Below are 16,617 nucleotides of genomic sequence, written 5' to 3'. Positions count from 1 at the left end.
CCCCTCTGGCCACGTAGACAAACAGAAGGAGCTTGCTATGTGTACTGCTACCTACTGCCATTATCTGCTCTTGGAGAAAATTGCACATGGACATCAACTTTTTTCCATTCTCATACCTTTCACCCTCCCCATGGCACAGGTGCACTCTGCTATATATAGTTAGAGGGAGAAAGCACTTATTAAGCACTATGTGCCTGGAACTTTGTTAAACACTGGGAATTCATATATAAACAAAAACTTCAGTCATTGGGAATCAATGAGAAGCATTTCCTGTGCCTTCTCATCCAGGTACCAAATGCCCCATGTCTATCCAGGAGAGGAGTCCTTTAGACACAACTCCCACACCCTATAATCTTTTTTTTTTGTTTGTTTTTTTAGTGAGGCAATTGGGGTTAAGTGACTTGCCCAGAGTCACACAGCTAGTAAGTCTTAAGTGTCTGAGGCCGGACTTGAACTGAGGTACTCCTGAATCCAGGGCCAGTGCTCTATCCACTGCACCACCTAGCTGCCCCCACCTATAATCTTTTTTATCGAGTTTATTGAGATGCTCTGCCAGCTGACCTTCTCACCTGCTCAACCCCACCTAACAAGAAAACTGCAGAAAAGGAAAACTGAGGATTTAAATTCAGAAAGAGAATCCCTTTGAGTAGATTCTTATGGGAATTGTTTTACTAAGCTTCCTGTTTTTTCTGTGGTCTTGGTTCTTCCTGAGAAAGTTACATTCCATTTAAAGTTTGGAACACTGAAGTTGTTTTCTCACAACTATTTTGAATGCTTTTTTTTGTTATCTTTTTTCCCCCTAAGCAAAAAGTCCCATGAGATTTTAGTAACTAGACATTAGGCTGTGGCATTTGTTGGATGTGAAAGATAATTAAGAATTGTGTTTAACCTAAATTCTTGTCCATCGATAATATGAATGATTCCAAATTAGACTTTGCTGCTTTAAGATTTAAAGATTCTTGTTGGGGCAGCTAGGTGGCGCAGTGGATAGAGCACTGGCCCTGGAGTCAGGAGTACCTGAGTTCAAATCCAGGCTCAGACACTTAACACTTACTAGCTGTGTGACCCTGGGCAAGTCACTTAACCCCAATTGCCTCACTAAAAAAAAAAAAAAAAAAAAGATTCTTGTTATCCCAAACCACAAATTGTAAATAGAAATTAACAAAAATAGATATGTACTTAAGACTCAAGTACAGTTATGTTCTGAGTTTTCTTTATATTTTGGAGGTGACTCTGGACCCTCAAAAGACATGCTAGTGGATCGCAAGTTCTGGAAAGTTCTACCAAGAGGGAAAAGCTCCCATTTCTATGGCATTTCAAGGTTTACAAAATTAGTTTCCTCAAAACAATCCTGCAAAGTTAGGTAGGATATGCAAACTTATGCCCCCATTTCGCAGATAAGAAAACTGTCAGTCAGAGAGGTTAAATGACTTTCCAAAGTCACCCAATAGTAAATGGAGAAGCCAGAATTTGAACTTAGGTCTTCCACCTCCAAATACAGGACTCTTTTATTTATGTCCCATTGATGATAGGTTGTGGATTATGTTGTCTTAGCATCAGCCAAACTAATTTGGAGAGGCTCATCCCCAAAGCTGGATGCTCAGTGATGAATATTTTTGACCTAGGCAACTGGACAGTGCAGTGGATAGAATGGAGGACCTGGAATCAGGAAGACCTGAATTCAAATCCAGTCTTAAACACTACCTATGTGAGTCTTGGTAAGTCACTTAACCTATTTGTGCCTCAGTTTCCTCACCTGTAAAATGAGGATAACAGCATCTGCCTCCCAGGGTTATTGTGAAGATCAAATGAGAGAATAATTGTAAAGTGTTTAGGATAGTGCCTGGCACCTAATAATCATAATATAAGTGTTAGATATTTTTATTTTTATTATTAACCACAGCAATTAGACTGTTTTAAAACGTATTGTGTGTTCGTGAAAGGAATCCTACATTGACAAAATCACAGGTCTTTTTAGTATACACCAGAATTTAAAAGCTAATTTTCATGCCTTAAACCTAAGGTTAATCAATACACATTAGTATTACAATGACTCACTAAATATTAACGTGTCATTAAAAGTGAAACCCTATACACAATTAGCTAGAAACTATAGAATGTATCCAGTTATTTGAACCATGCCCCCTCATCCTGAACAATTTATCTTTGAGGTTTTTTCCCCAAGTAAACTACTATGCACTTGAGCACAAGAGGATTTTGGTGTAATTTAACTGAATTAACAGAAAAACTAATTGATTCCTATTGATAAAATTATTTATTATTAACAAAATACATTACTCGGTTTTAAATCACTAAATTCCAGGATTTTAAGGTACCAAGAAAAACCATATACTCCATTCTACTGCTTAGATAGATACCTATGTAAATATAAGTTTTATATATATATATATATATATATATACACACACACACACACACACACATAATGTTTTTTGTTTAATTGTTTCAGTCATGTCTGATTCTTCATGACCCCATTTGGGGTTTCCAGCTTTTTTAGTTGCATGCCCAATTCATAGATCTCTTCTTTCCCTATTTTATTCATGTAAGCGTTTAGAGATGCATTTGGGGTTTTCTTGGCAAAGATACTGGAGTGGTTTGTTATTTCCTTCCCCAGCTCATTTTACAGATGAGAAAACTAAGGCAGATAGGATTAAATGACTGGCCCAGGATCACACAGCTAGTAAGTATCTGAGGTCAGACTTGAACCCACGTTTCCCTGACTCCAGGCCCCACACTGCCTGTAAATATGTGTGTATGCATGTGTACATATGTGTATATACACATATATTTGATTAGCCATTAAAACGTATTCAAAAGAAGCCAAAAATATTTCTAGGCCTTTAAAATGAATAACAAAACACCACTCTTAACAGGATCCTCTAGGGAATAAGCATATTTTGCAAAAGAAAAGCCTATACTGCCCAATATCCCTTTGAAAATCAATGATTATTATTATAGTATACCAAGTAGGGTGATCAGATCACCAGTCAAGTGCAAAAGTCCCAAGTTTTTGTACCAGTCAAATGCAAAAAGTCCGAAGCTGATAAGTCTCTGAGGAAATTCTCTCTTTAAAATCTGCACTGTGGCTTCTTATTTTTGAGGAGGGAAATATGAGCTTTGAAAAAGCTTTTTACAGTTGTGACTCTCTCTCACTAAAATATGAATTATATTCCATATCTAATTAAACCTGAGCAACATGGCAGGAAAAGGGCAGTAAGAGAAGCTACATTGGTTCTATTCTTTTTCTTCTGTCAATTGCATTATGAAATGCTGCTGATTAATCCAAGTGTTCTGGCTAGGCAAAGCACATAATTCAGAATCAGGTGTAAACATTCTCCCTGGCTGATTCCAAGGAGAGTTACACTGAGCACCTCATCATCTTCCCTGGCCTACCAGCTTCCTTGTAGAAAATTGCTTCAGTGCTATGTCTTACTCAACTATCTGTTGACTTCCTGGAAGAAATTTTGAAATGTCATAGCATAGTCTGTCCACCCAGCCCTTCATTTGTTGCTTAGAAACAAACCCACATTGGGTATTTCTGCTTTCCTTCTGATAGCTGTTGTTTTTTTTTTTAACTTACATTTCCTACAGAGGTCTAAGTCTAGCATTTTTCATCTTTAAGAAGTAGCTTTTTAAAAAATCCACTACTTTAGGAAACTATCCTTTCATAAAACCATGCAATTTTGGAGTAGAAAGGGATATACATTTAACACAGTCCAACCTCTTCATTTTACAAATGAGGAAATTGTGTAAATTACAGTAAGAGATCTGCCCAAGACACAGAGCAGGGTAGGAGCAGAGTGAGGGCTGGGATTAAGACTTGGTTCTCCCTACTTTCATCCCAGGACTATTTTTCCTACTACTACATACTGCCACTATTTTATTCAAATGGCTAAATAATAATCTTTCATAAACCCAATGGTTCATTAAAACCTGTTGTGAAAGATCCTTCTAGGGTATTTTTGTGTGTGTTGTGTTTGGGTTTTTTTGGGTTTTTTGTTTTTGCAGGGCAATTGGGGTTAAGTGACTTGCCCAGGGTCACACAACTAGTAAATGTTAAGTGTCTGAGGCTGGATTTGAACTCAGGTCCTCCTGACTCCAGGGCCAGTGCTCTATCCACTGTGCCACCTAGCTGCCCCCTTAGTGTGTTTTTAAAAAGCCACCTGAATGGCATCTGACACAAATCTGTCTTTCACTGACCTCTATTCCATAGAAAATATTGTTACAGCAAGATGTTTATGTGACCCGACAGTAGTGGGCAATTTGGGCAAATTGATTTACCCTGCTTAGCCTTACTCTCCCTCTCTATAAAATGGATTCAGAGGTTTCAAACACACAGCCAAAGGACCCCATTATGCTACACTACCAAGTGTGTATTGCCAAACCAGATTAAAATGTAATTAGGAAATATTTAACAAAACTAATAAAAATACAATAAAACATAGATAATGTTAATATGTGGTTTTCTAAGTCACTGTGTGGCCATCAGAGATCCTTATGTATGGTTTAATGGTCCCTTTGCTATTCGAGTTTGACATCATTTACTCATTAAGTAATCTCTAAGGGTGCTTCCAGTACTGATATTCTAATAGAGTACTTACTGTGTGATACCAAGAGAGAAAGTATGGTATACTAGATAGAGTTCTTACCTTGAACCAGACCTGAGTTCAAGTGCTGCTTCTGACTCACACTGGTTCTATGACCCTATTTAGATAACTCTGTGTCTAGACAATTTATAAGACTAGGAATTGTAAGGAAAGTGCTGACCTGAATTGGTAGAAGTTTCCCCACAAATGAGTTCTTCTTAATCAATGAAACCACAGATGTATTCCCTATTCCTAAAGTAATATAACCTACTTAGAATGACTGCAAGAATTTTTCAGTAGCTACTTCACAGGGAACATAAAAAAGAAATGCCTCCATTTTACAGCATACTAAATGGGGAATATCCAGGTATTATAAGGAAATATGTAGATCAAGTCATACTGGCTGGTTTCATCCCAATTCCTACTTCACCAGCATCATTAGAAGTAAAAATTATTAGTGCTTTTGCTACAAACTACAGTTGATGGTTATAGAAATCCCTTCCTTTTTGGAATTCACACTTCTTTTTTGCTATTAGATATTTCTTTCCTTCATTCCATCTTAGCTTGGTGGGCACAAACTGATTTTATAGCATCTATATTTTTTTAAATCATTCATTTTGAACTCCAATACAAAAAGACCAAAAACTACACATTTCCATGTCAACAGCACAACATAGAGTATTCAATATAAAATCATGAATTTCCATTTCAGACTATTTACTTAAAAATAAAACTATGTAATATACTACACTATTTGCAAAGCTATCCTGCTTTTCTGTGCTTCCTACTAAGTTTTCTTTTGTTCTCTGCTGTGTACTTTTTATTTTTTTTCTCCCTTTCTCCCCACCCTGCCCTAGATAAGGCTACAATTAAATGCAAATATACATATATAGAGAGAGATATATACACATATACATACATCAACACAATGCATACATGCGAACTGCACACATATGTATGTGCATATATACGTGTATGTATGTGTGTGAATATACACATATATACATGCATACATACACATATAAACCATACTACACATACATCTATTTATCAGTTTTTTCTCTGGAGGCGTATAGCATCTTCCTTCATAGGTCCTTTGTGGTTGGTGTGAGTATTTATGATACTTAAGATGAACTATTCTTTTAGGACAACATTTCTGTTACTATGTATAATGCTCTCTTAGTACTGCTCATTTCACTTTTCATTATTTTATTAATAACATCTATATTGAAAATAAAGAGAATCGGGGGCAGCTGGGTGGCACAGTAGATTAAGCACCGGCCCTGGATTCAGGAGTACTTGAGTTCAAATCTGGCCTCAGACACTTGACACTTACTAGCTGTGTGACCCTGGGCAAGTCACTTAACCCCCATTGCCCCGCAAAAAAAAAAAAAAGAAAAGAAAAGAAAAGAAAGAGAATCACCAGATTGTCACCATATCATACTTTGTGCCCTATTGGATGCCTTGTATTCATTTCCCAAGAATTTTTCCATGCTAATATTGATTTTACAGAGGGAAAGGAGTTATTCCTCCCATATGGATATACATAGGGATAGAGATATGGATAGGCATAGCACCTGTGATTTCACTGGTATAGCATACTCCCAGAGTACTCAATGCAGGTAAATCCTCTGTAACTTTGAGTTTCAGAGAGTTGCCTATTATACTGAGAAGTTAAGTGACTTGCCCAGGGTAACAGTCAGTATGTATTAGAGGTGGTACTCAATTGAACCCAGGTCTTCCCACCTTCGAGGCTAGCCCTCCCTCTACCATGTCATGCTGTGAGCCATAACTCAGAGGTAGTGGTTGGGTGGTGGTACAGCTGCAGAGAGGACAGTCCAGCCATAGGCATAGTCATGCTAGAAGATGAAATATCTTGGTCCTCATAGAAACTGGCTCACACCCAATATGTATCAGGTATTAGTATGGGGCTCTAGGAGAAGGACATTATAGTGATGGGACCCTGGTAGTGTCTTCTTCTGTCTGCCCAGAGAGCAGCATCAAGCCATGCGGTAAAAGCCAGTGGAGGTTTGTACAGCAGAAAATGAGGGGGTTGATATCCAAAGAACCCAGATTTGAATCCTAGGCTTTATTTCTTACTGAGGCATTTAGTGTGATAGAAATAGCACTAAGTTCAAAATCAGATTTCAAATCTAGTTCTCATCTATAATGTCCATGGGAAATTTTCCCTTAATCTCTCCCTTAGTTTACTCATTTGTAAAATGAAGATGTAAAAATAGCTGCTATTAACATGGAGTTGTTTTTTTTTTGTTGTTGGGGGTTTTTTTGTGATCAGGGTTAGGTAGTTGGTCAATGAATATTTATTAAGCACCTACTATGTGCCAGCCATATTAAGCAAAAAACAATCCCTGCTCTCAAGAAGTTTAAATTCTATTGGGGGAGGGGGCAGAGCCAAGATGGCAGAGGAAGGACATTAAACCCACAAGGCTGTGGTAAAAAAATATGAAAGGTTTTTAACAGTCGGTTAGGATAACTGAAAGACGCCAGTTTTTGAAGGACCACCCTTTTGGGGAGGAGACCAACAGTCCGCCTGCTGCGCACATCAGACTGCCTGCTATGCACTCAACTTCTGGGGTGGAGAGAACGGAAGTGGGGCTTTTTTCTGGCTCGGCGGGTCTCCTGACTGCGCTGCACGGATGGGCTCTCGCTCTCCAAAGGTGGCCTTTAGGTTTGGGTGAGTTTTTATAAGGAATATAGACTAAGCTTAGACTTAAGACAATTTGTATTGTGTTTTTACTTTCCTATCCTTCTAATCAACATCACCTTGTGACTACCATAACAATAAAAGGTCTATCTAGAAAACCAAAAGCTTCTTCCATTTACTAGTCTGGGAGATAAATTAAGGGAAAGGTTAAGTAGGGGAGATTTATGATCTAATATCCAATTTTAATCTCACAAGGCTCCTGATACAATCACCCCAAACATAGCAATAAAAGAACCCTTAGGGCAGAAAAACACACAAAAATATGGGCTGAGAGTCTTCTCCAGCTATAGATAGATTTCAGGGGGCCATGCTGGGCCACAAATAAAGCCTAACCCCACAATTGGGCCAACACACCTGACACCCGCCAGAGGAATTTGCCCCAATGCCTCTGAATTGGCTGCAGCACCGACATCTTCTAGAACTGTATGCATGGTCAGACTGAACAGCTGGGCTGGGGGGGGGGGGGTAAGTGCAGGGGTACCAGTGGACTGGGGAGAAGGATTCAACTGTCCCACCCCAGCGGGGAACCAGGAAGAAATCCTGAGCAGTGGGAGACCCAGGTTGGGGAGGGGAGCAGGGAAGCAGTCTCATCGGAAGCTGAGAACCACACCACAGAAAGCTTTGCTGGTTGGTTGCTTAGTAAAATAGGCCTGAGGTTATCTCTGGACCTGAGAACAGGCCAGGTGAGATTAAAGCCTGCCCCACCTCAACCCAAAACACCTGGGACCCTCTGAAGCTGAGAACAGGAGTGGAGCCAAAAAGAAGCCCCACCCCCACCCCCCAGTGGAGAGTTTAAAATCAAATGAAAGTGAGGCCAGGCAGGCTTAGAAGAAGCCCAACCATCCTCTGGGCCATGCTGTAGCTTGAACAGTGTGTCCTGGAAGCATCACCAAACCTTAAGAAGGAGTTAAAAGCCAAGAAATAGTAAGCCGGGATGAGTAGGCAGAGAAAGCAGAAGACCATCGAAAACTTCTTTGGGAGTAAGGTAGACCACAAGACAACCTCAGAAGAAGAAGATAATAACAGGGTCAAAGCTCCAACATCCAAATCTTCCAAGAAAAATATGAACTGGTCTCAGGCCATGGAAACTCTCAAAAGGGACTTTGAAGAGAAAGTAGGAGAAATAGAAAGAAGATGTAGAGAAAAGGAGGAAAGAATGGAAAAGGAAATGAGAGTGATGCAGGAGAGTCATGAGAAAAAAGTCAACAGTTTGAAAAGCCAAATGGAAAAGGAGATTAAAAAACTGTCTGATGAAAATAACTGCCTAAGAATTAGGATTGAACAAATGGAAGTTAGTGACCTTATGAGAAACTAAGACACAGTAAAGCAAATCCAACTGAATGAGAAAATAGAGGGCAATGTGAAATATCTCCTTGGAAAAACAGATGACCTAGAAAATAAATCTAGGAGAGATAATTTGAAAATCATTGGACTACCTGAAAACTATGACCAAAACAAAAGCTTAGACACCATCCTCCAAGAGATTGTGAGGGAAAATTGCCTTGATATTCTAGAAGCAGAAGCTAAAATAGAAATTGAAAGAATCTACCGATCATCTTCTGAAAGAGATCCCAAAATGAAAACCTCCAGGAATATCATAGCCAAATTCCAGAACTTCCAGGTCAAAGAGAAAATACTGCAAGCAGCTAGAAAAAAGGAATTCAAATACTGTGGAGCTCCAATAAGGATAAAGCAAGATCTAGCAGCTTCTACATTAAAGGACTGAAGGGCATGGAATATGGTATTCCAGAGAGCAAAGGAACTGGGACTTCAGCCAAAAATCACATACCCAGTGAAACTGAGTATAATTTTTCAGAGACAAAAATGGGATTTCAATGAGAAAGAGATCTTTCAAGCATTTGTGATGAAAAGACCTGAACTGAATAGAAAATTTGACTTTCAAATACAAGATCCTGGAGAAGCATAAAAAGGTAAACAGGAAAAAGACTTCATGAGGGATATTAAAAGATCAAATTGGTTGCATTCCTACATGGGAAGATAATACTTTGAAATCATAAGAACTATCTCAGTAAGAAATTCACAGAAGACAGGGCTGAACTGAATATGAAGGGATGATATCTGTAAAGCATTTATGTTTTGTTCCTTGTAGGGCAGACAGGGTGGGGTGTCTAATGTCTGGGGCTGGATTTGGGCTTGGGGCCTCCTGGGTCCAGGGCTGGTGCTTTGTCCACTGTGCCACCTAACTGATCCATGATGACATCATTAAAACAGGATTGAGGTGTAGGAGGAATAAACTGGGGGAGGGAGAAGGGGAGAGATGGTCTGGGAAGAGGTAGTTCACATGAAGGAAACAAGAAGAAAGCTTATGGAGGAGAGTAGAAGAGGGGGAAGGAGTTGGAGAGTGAGTGAACCTTAATATCATCAGAATTGGCTCAAAGAAGGACTAACATACATACTCAAGTAGGTATAGTAATATATTTTTGCCCTGAGGGGGGGGGGAAAAGGGGGGGGAGGAGAAGGGAAGGAGGAAAGGGCAGATTGAGGGAGAGAGCAATAAAAAGCAAAACACTTTCAAGGAAGATGAAGATGTTTTGCATTACTGCACCAGTATGACATATTGAATTGCTTGATCTCATAGGGAGGGTTGAGGAGGGAGGGAAGAAGAAAAATTTAGAACATAGATCTAGCTCAAGGACATTGGTCTCATTGGAATGGGCTCATGGAGGGAATAGCTTTCATACCCAATAGGGAGGAGCAATCTATTTAACCCTGCAGGAAAATAGAAGGGGAAGAGGATAAGGAAGGAAGGGTGAAAAAGGGAGTACAGAGCGAGGGAGAGAATAGTCAGAAGTAAAACACCTCTGAGGATGAATAGGTAAAAAGAAGATAGAGTAAATGTCATGGGAAGGGAGTGGGATGGAGGGAAATAGTTATGATGGTTGATTATATTGGCAAAACGTATGGTACCTAATTTGCTGGGCTTTTATGAAGAAAATTCTCTGTCAAGCTTAAGGTAATATATAAAGGTTATGATGAACCGGATACTACCAGAAAAACCTGGAAAGATCTACATGAACTGAAGCAGAGTGAAATGTACTGTATACAAAATAACAGCAATAGTGGTGGATGATCTGCTGGGAAACGTGGTTATTTTCAGCAAGGCAATGATTCAATATAACCCTGAAAGACTTATGAAGATTGCAGCCCATCTCCAGAAAAAGAACTGATAGTATCTGAAAACAGACGGAAACACATTAAAAAAATTTTTTTTTCATTTCCTCTTTGACAATTCCTTAATCTGAAGTTTGGGGTTTTTTGATTGTTTTCTCTCACAACTAGCTAATATGGGAATTTTTCCATGACTACTCATGTATAACTTATTTTGAATTGCTTGAGTTCTTGTGGGTGGGGGGGTGGGAATGGAGGGGGGAAGAGAAGCTGGAACACAAAGTTTTTTAAAAATTGATGTTAAAATTTTGTTTTTATATATATTTTGGAAAATGAAAATCTATTCATAGTAAAAAAAATTCTATTGGGGGAGACAACATATACATAACTACATAGAGCCAAGATATATATTCAGAACAGATCAAAGATATCTAAGAAAGGGAGGCACTTTGGGGGAGGGAAAGACACTGAGAAAAGACTTCCACAGAGGGTGAAGATTGAGATAAGCCTTGAAGGAAGCCAAGGAGATTAAACTGACAAGATGAAGAGCTAAAGCAGTCTAGATATAGGAGACAGACAATGCAAAGGTTTTGTTTGCAGAGTGTTTTGTTTGTATAACAGAAAATAGGCTGAATTATAGAATGTATGGAAGGGTGCAGAGTATAAGATTACTGGAAAGTTAGGAAGGGGTCAGGTTATAAATGGCTTTAAAAGCCTAAGAGGAGTTTATATTTTATCGTGGATATAATAAAGAGACATCGAAGCTCAAATGAGCAGGGGAGAGAAAGGGTGAGATCTATATATTGGAAAAATGACCTTGGCAACTGTAAGGTCTAAAATTCTAGCTGTGATATTTACCACCTAATGAGTGGTTGCCTTAAATTAGAAACTTTAGCAAGAGTTTAGCCTTTTAAGTATTTATTAAAGTGTATTAGAAGTTAGTGAAGAGGGGCAGCTAGGTGGCGCAGTGGATAGAGCACCGGCCCTAGAGTCAGGAGTACCTGAGTTCAAACCCAACCTCGGACACTTAACGCTTACTAGCTGTGTAACCCTGGGCAAGTCACTTAACACCAATTGTCTCACCAAAAACAAAAAACAAACAAAGAAAAAGTTAATGAGAAGAGAGAGAGGTAAAATAGCATTCATCTACCTATCTCTGAGAGCCAGCCTCTGACCCCCACCAAGCCCAAGTCTAAAACAAAAAAACCTCACTCCTCTGCAGCTTCTTCCAGAAGTCTCCTGTGAAATAGGAAATGGGGCCATCCACACACAGCTCCAAGCTAATTGGCTGATAACACTGATTGATAGGACCCACGGGTGGCAGACAGTACTTCCTGATGCCAATCTGATTCTCACACCTGAATGCAGAATGATTTTCGAAGAGAGACATGAGTCAAGGAGACTAGTTAGAAGTCTATGTTAAGAGTCTACACAAGACTTGATGAAGGCTTGAAATGGAGAAATTCTAATATCTGACAACAAATTTAGATATGTATGCAAAGTAGATTGTAAGCACCTCAGCAGTTTCCCCACTTGGCGAAATGAAGATGCTCAGGAATTACAAATCATTGAAGTCATCCTGTCAAAATAAGACCATCAGGAATAGCTGAAAGCCACTTTCACTCCCACCTCTTATGGAAAGTATTACTATCACACACACACACACACACACACACACACACACACACACACACACACACACACCCTGAGGAAACAAAACCAGTGTCCAAGTTCAGGCTCCTAGTTCCCTCCCCCCAATGCCTGGTACTGCTTGACCCAGATAAGAATCCTATTGAAAAATCACATCTTGCATCACCAGTTTTCAGTGCTACATTACATCAGGTTCCCAAAGGACTGCCCTGTGGTCATCCTCCCTAATGAATCCTTCCTATTGCTATTGTCTCTCTTCAATAAAGTTTTTGCTTGCTTCATATTTTCTTTGCCCACTCCCATCTTGCCTTGAGTTGCTCTTCCTCCCACTCATGCTGAGCCTAATGGTCATGGCCACTGCATCTGCCCTCCCAAACTTCAAGAAGTCCAATTTGTAGGTGTCCCACCTCCCTGATACCAGGGCTGTGGACTAGGAGCTTTCCCCCAACTCCCATGGCCCTCTCCACTCTTTTCCAAACAAATAACTGGCATATTAAAAAAGATGGCTAAATTTCTTTTTGTGGCCCTTTGAAATCTCAGGCCCCACTAACTCCATAATGACAAGGGGTCGGGGGGCAGCTAGGTGGCACAGTGGATAGAGCACCGGTCCTGGAGTCAGGAGTACCTGAGTTCAAATCCGGCCTCAGACACTTAACACTTACTAGCTGTGTGACCCTGGGCAAGTCACTTAACCCCCATTGCCTCACTTAAAAAAATAAATTAAAAAAAAAAGTGACAAGGGGTCAGCTTTTGGATCACCACTGAAATCATACAAGGAAGGTAGTGACCTGCTCTGAACTTATGGGGGGGAGGGGAGGGAGGGAGGGGTAGGCCTATGGTGGGCAGGTGGGTAGAACTGTAGGATTACTGCTTTCAGAGTATCCTCATGCCTGTTAAATGGTGAGTCACAGAGGGGAATCATGCATTAGTTCAGCTTCCTATTGGGTTCTCCTGGTAATCAAATAGGCTTAAACGTTAAAAACAGAAGTCCTCTTGTGGATGGTTTGATCACTAAGAAATCAAATGGGAACCATCAATTGACATTACCACTTACCTTCAGAGCACACTGTATGCCTGAAAGTTCCCAGAATAGTAACAGTCTTCCATCAATATAGTGAAGACTCATTAAATAACCTCCCTCTAATTTAGAAATGGCAACAATTCCAACTAAGCTAAAATGAACCTTGCCTTTTGCACTCTCTAGGAATAAAAGATGGGCTAAACAAATTAGGACACAATAATAGGTTAAATTAGCCTGCAAGAAACAAATTAAACCTTAAGTGAACACATATTTCAAGTGTCATTTTACCTTTCTAATATATTTAAAATATAATTCTGCATTACTCTCTCCATTTACATGTTTCAAACTAAATCTCTCTTTCTCTCTCTCTCTCTCTCTCTCTCTCTCTCTCTCCCCCCCCATATTTTCTCCTCTCCTCTAAGCATGCCAGGTACTCTCACATGTCAGTTCCTTTATTCAAGCTATTGCCTAGAATGTCTTCCTTATTCTTCATTTGGTTGAATGACTATTTATCTTTTAAAAATCAACTCACACAGCACCTTCTTTATAAAGTTCTCCCTGGTCTACCATTCTCTTTGGGTAATGGTCCTAGCCCTCAGTCTTCACATAAGCACTTTGCTGTATAACGTTTTATAATTTACTCTTAAATATTGCAGCTAGCTGTGCATGTATGTGTATTATTTCCCAAGTGGACTGCAAGCTTCATAAGCAGGGACAAGTGCCCAACACAGTACTCTGCACACAGTAGGTGCTGTGTATGTATTTGTTGAATGAATGAATGAATGAATATGAGAGATAGGTCAAAGAAAGGAATTTCAGAGTTAGAGATATTAGAAGCAAAATCATTTGTTGTACCTCTGTATTCTAAAGTCTAAAAAAGTTTCCCCCCCCTGTAAAATTGCCCCAAACTGGACATTACCTAAATGTTATCCATCCATGAATCTAATATCAATTACCAGCTATTATTCTCCCCTGCCCCCTACACATGCCCATGTTCTTTGAAAGTCAAGAAAAGAAAAAAGAAAAAGAAAAAAGAAAGTCAAGAAGAAAAGGGGCAGCTAGGTGGCGCAGTAGATAAAGCACCAGCCCTAGATTCAGGAGGACCTGAGTTCAAATCTAGCCTCAGACACTGGGCAAGTCACTTAACCCTCATTGCCCCCCCCCCCAAAAGAAAGAAAGTCAAGAAGAAAGCAAGCAAGAATGCTAGATATTTTTTTACCAAAATAAATTCTGTGGTGGACTAATGTAAACTCTAACACATTCTATCTGTATAACCCAAGGCAAGTCTAAGCAAGTTTCTTCATCTGTAAAATGGGGATGACAATTCCTATAGTTAGCTATCCCACAGGGGCGTTGTCAGGATCAAATGAGAAAAATGCATTAAAGCATTTTATAAACTTTAGAGCAAATTATGAAGGTTGACTATTGTTATTTTTAAAAATAAATTATATTGATACCTTAAAAAAATTTTTTTTCTGGATATAACCAATTTCTACTCCCCCCACCTTGAGCCCTCCCTTATAAAAAAGAAAGAAAGAAAGGATGAAGGAAGGAAGGAAGGAAGGAAAGAGAAGTAAAAAAGAAAAAATTAAGTAAAACTAATGATGACACAGCGACCACATCTGATAGTGTATGTACCATTCTGTGCTCATATTTACCTCCTTTTCTGCCTGGAGAATATGTGGTTTATAACCATTGTCACCTAGGACAATGATGAGTATTGATCATATCCTCACCAGAGGATTGTGAGGTACTGTGATCTACAATATATGGAATATGGAGAAGTTACATATGATGCAAAGGGGGAGCCACAAAAAAAGGATTAAAGCTTTGGGTACTAGCTCTTATCAGGTAAAACCTAAAAGCTTAAAGGCAGGTGGCAATAGATCAGAGATCTCAAACCTTCATAACTCATACTACCTTCATTTCTTTTTTAAAACTCATGCTACTTTCTATTTCTATTCAGTCAAACATGGATCACAAGCTGATCTTTTTAACAACAAAGGATTGATAGCCTTACTTAACCTTTTCTAGGATGTTTTCTTTGATTCTCAGAGTGAAATCAAACATCAAGAGAGAAGATCTTGGCCACTTTTTAAATTCTCATTTTAATTTTTTTCAATTGCTAAGCAAATTGCTACATCAAAACATCAGCCTGTGAAAGCGGCATCTAGTAACCCCCTTAATCATGACAAGTTGTCATGGCAACAGCTGCTAGTACAGACTTCCTGTACAAGAGCTGAATGTGATCAACTCAGTGTCCAAAAAAATGTAGAAATGTGCCCGCTTCTCTGGCTTTTGTAATTTATTCCCTAAAACACATTTTGTGATACTAAGAATGACTTGAGAAGAAATTTTTACCTCTCCTCTTTTATCAAGTATTTCTATGCTTCTTCCTATACTTTTCATCTAAAAAGGAAGTATGGTTATTTGCTGATTTCTTCACATTAACCTAAAGTAAATTTAATCCACCCTAGGAAGGGGGAAGTCTATAAAAGAAAGGAAAATGTTTTAATAAATTCCTAACAAAGTAGTCCCAATGACCAAATATTTTCAGGCACTTCCTCTTCTATCTATTTCCTGTCTACCTTCAACTCCCAACTACATCCCGTTTCTTTTGTTTCATGAAAAAATTCTTTTTTTTCAGTTGGAAACAAAATGAATCATATTTGTTTTCAAGAGTAACACAAATCTCCCAAGTAACACAGCAGCTATTTTTAGAGGATCTTGGAAGGGGGAGGATCTTGAAGTCTGCTTCAGCTCAGATCTAGCTTGTTATATATACCCAGAGATTTCCTCAAAGTGTTTACCATTTGAAAGCTTGAGCAGCTGTGCATGAACAATGAACAGTGTGCTATGTCTTTAGGTTCATCCACTTTTTCTTTTTTACTTTGAAGATTAGAATCTATGGTACAATATTTCTACCCAGTGTCAATTGAACATATACATAATCATGCTATTTTAAGAATTTCACCATGATTTTAGGTTAAGTGTTTTGAAAATTGAAATTTTTGTGTGTATATATATATATATATATATATATGTTCTCTAAAGGCATTCACTTGTATGAGGTTTGTTTTGTTTTGTTTTCCATTGTAGGTCTCTTTGCAGTGGTAGAGATATGTGTGTGTGTGTTTGCATTGTTTATTTGTGGTTTAGGTTACAGAGAGTAATATTTTTGTGGGCATGGAAAGACTGCAATCTGTACCACCAGAGAAAATACTGAAAGCAAAGGGGGAGGGGCTAAGAAATCTCAGAACTTCAGACCCCATGTTTTGATAGGGGTTTGGGATGGGAAGGTCATATGGACTACTTTGTCTTACCGGGTTATGAATGCCAGTGAGATCACAGGTATCTATAATTTGTAAAAGTAAAATAAAATAATTTTTTTGGTTGTTTTTTGTTTTTTGTAATAAAGTATTTTATTTTTTCCCATTACAAGTAAAGATAGTTCTCAACTTTTGTTTATACAGGCTTTCCAATTT

This window comes from Dromiciops gliroides, chromosome 2 (genome assembly GCF_019393635.1).
Source record: "Dromiciops gliroides isolate mDroGli1 chromosome 2, mDroGli1.pri, whole genome shotgun sequence".
NCBI classification, from domain to species: Eukaryota; Metazoa; Chordata; class Mammalia; order Microbiotheria; family Microbiotheriidae; genus Dromiciops; species Dromiciops gliroides.
The sequence above is the reverse complement of the archived record's forward strand: the minus strand, read 5'-3'. Positions refer to the sequence as shown.